This window comes from Apodemus sylvaticus, chromosome 2 (genome assembly GCF_947179515.1).
Source record: "Apodemus sylvaticus chromosome 2, mApoSyl1.1, whole genome shotgun sequence".
In the NCBI taxonomy this organism is placed as follows: Eukaryota; Metazoa; Chordata; class Mammalia; order Rodentia; family Muridae; genus Apodemus; species Apodemus sylvaticus.
The window spans coordinates 148,409,081-148,411,495 of NC_067473.1; the positions used below are offsets into that span (position 1 = coordinate 148,409,081).

Genomic DNA, 2,415 nt, shown 5'->3' on the forward strand with positions numbered 1-2,415 from the left:
AACATAGTAAAAGCAACATACAACAAACCAGTAGCCAACATACAACTAAATGGAGAGAAACTTGAAGCAATCCCACTAAAATCAGGGACTAGCCAAGGTTGCCTACTCTCTCCATATCTATTCAATATAGTACTCAAAGTCCTAGCCAGAGCAATTAGACAACAAAAGGAGGTCAAAGGGATAAAAATTGGAAAGCTCCACTCCTTTTCAATGTATTGCTTAAAACACTAGCTGGAATAATAGAGCAAGAGGCAAAAGGTAAAGGAATACGCATCAGAAAAGAAGCCAGACTATCCCAAATTGCAGATGACATAGTAAATAATGACATAGTAAAAGATGACTACAATGATGTCGCAGTCTCTGAAGAGACTGACAAAGAGCAGGAAATGAAAAGACATCCAGTTAATAGATTGTAAGAACTAGTATTGTGAAAATGACTATTCTACCACAAACCTCTTACAAATATAATTCAATCCCAATCAAACCCCCATCTCATAAAATTCCTTGATCTTCTGGCTGTTATAATCCTCTGCCACCTTTTCTAGAATTCCCTGAGCCTTAGCCGTGGGAATTGTTCTTTAGATAAATCCACTGGGACAAGGCTGCACAACTCTGCATTTTGACTGGCTGTTGTTTTATGAACTGAGATTTTTTTCTTAAAAGAAAGAGAACAAATTCTCCTAAAGTTCATCCAGAATCACAAAAGGCTCTGGGCTATTAAAAACCCCTGAGACTGGGAGAATTAATCTTCTCTATAGATGATTTCCTCTAGGTAGTTATCAAATCCCAGGTGGCCAGTCCTAAAAATATATATACAATCAACACAGAACGGACTCAGTGTATATATATACTTGAGCTAAAATACTATGAGCTTCTAGTTGGCATGAGAAACCTCCTTTCAAATTGCCAGTTATTGGAATTTTTTTTTACAGTCATGTTCCTTAACTCCATAAAGCAACAGCAAAATGGCATGAGTCAGCTATGCAACAAGGATCCAGGAACTCTTTTTGCACTGCAGTGTAACCAAGAATAGGGAAATTTCCCATCCAAACGTGTAAATATAGTGCTATAGTCATGGGAAATTAAGAAAGTTCTCAAGCATTATTGGCTGTTGTTCTTGACTTTGGTTGCCTCTCAAAAGTTGAAGGTGAGTCCATATTGCTGGAAACACCATAGACTTTGGACATAGGACGCAGAGAATTCAGTCTAGATCTGGCCTGAAAGCCTTCTCTCTGAGGACTGGCTTTCATAGTACTGCAAGGTGCTAAGCAAGCTGTTAAAGGAGGAAGGCAATCAGTAGCCATACACACAACTGTGGCTTTTACAAACAAGATACCAAGGTATCCCTAATGGTTCCATAAGGGGATATATTTTGTTGATTACCTACAGCTGTTTACTTGAACTTAAAGTCCTGCTCATTAGGAAGGCTGCCAAAGGCTGGAAATCTAGTAATCCAGCCACAGCTAGTGAAGTCATGGATCTTAGAGGAGAATGTATTACTGCCATTTCCCTAACCAGTATAACTTCTAACTGCATTCTGAAAAGTTATCCCTATACCCACAGATAAGTGTCATTTTCTGCACTCATTAAAGAAATGTCCATTTTCAGAAAACAGGGACCATTCTACAAGCCCATAACAGGTCATAATGCAGATATCAAAGGGTCAATAGAGCCCATCCACAATGAATACATCTACAACACAAGTCTTACACATATGGCTCAGGGAACATTGTGAAAGAGAGGGGATGAAAAGATTTTAAACATAGTGGAGCATGTGTCCTTATTACATGTTGGAGCATCTTCTGGGTATATGCCCAGGAGTGGTATAGCTGGGTCCTCAGGTAGTACTATGTCCAATTTTCTGAGGAAATGCCAAACTGTTTTCCAGAGTGATTTTACCAGCTTACAATCCCACCAGCAATGGAGAAGTGTTCCTCTTTCTCAACATCCTCTCCAGCATCTGTTGTCCCCTGAGTTTTATCTTAGCCATTCTGACTGGTGTAAGGTGGGATCTTGGCATTGAATTGATTAGGATTTCCCTGATAACTAAGGATGCTTTAGGTGCTTCAGAGCCACTCAAGCTTCCTCAATTAAAAATTCTCTGTTTAGCTATGTACCCCATTTTTAATAGGGTTATTTGACATTCTGGAGTCTAACTTCTTAAGTTCTTTGTATACTTTGGATATTAGCCCTCATAGGATTGATCTTTTCCCAATCTGTTGGTTGCTGTTTTGTCCTATTGACAGTGTCCTTTGCCTTACAGAAGCTTTGCAGTTTTATGAGGTTCCATTTGTGGATTCTTGTTCTTAGAGCATAAGGCATTGGTGTTCTATTCAGGAAATTTTCCTCTGTGCCCATGTTTTGAAGGTTCTTCCCCACTTTCTCCTTTATAAGCTTCAGTGTATCTGGTTTTGT

General features: G+C 39.1%; 1 non-coding gene across 1 annotated transcript; it reads right to left on the bottom strand.

Annotated features, from left to right (window-relative positions):
• Window positions 1–932: 932 nt before the first annotated feature.
• Window positions 933–1,068, bottom strand: LOC127679519 (small nucleolar RNA SNORA46). Its single transcript, XR_007976821.1, has one exon. It is a non-coding gene; the product is annotated as a small nucleolar RNA SNORA46 (small nucleolar RNA).
• Between the last annotated feature and the right edge of the window lie 1,347 nt (window positions 1,069–2,415).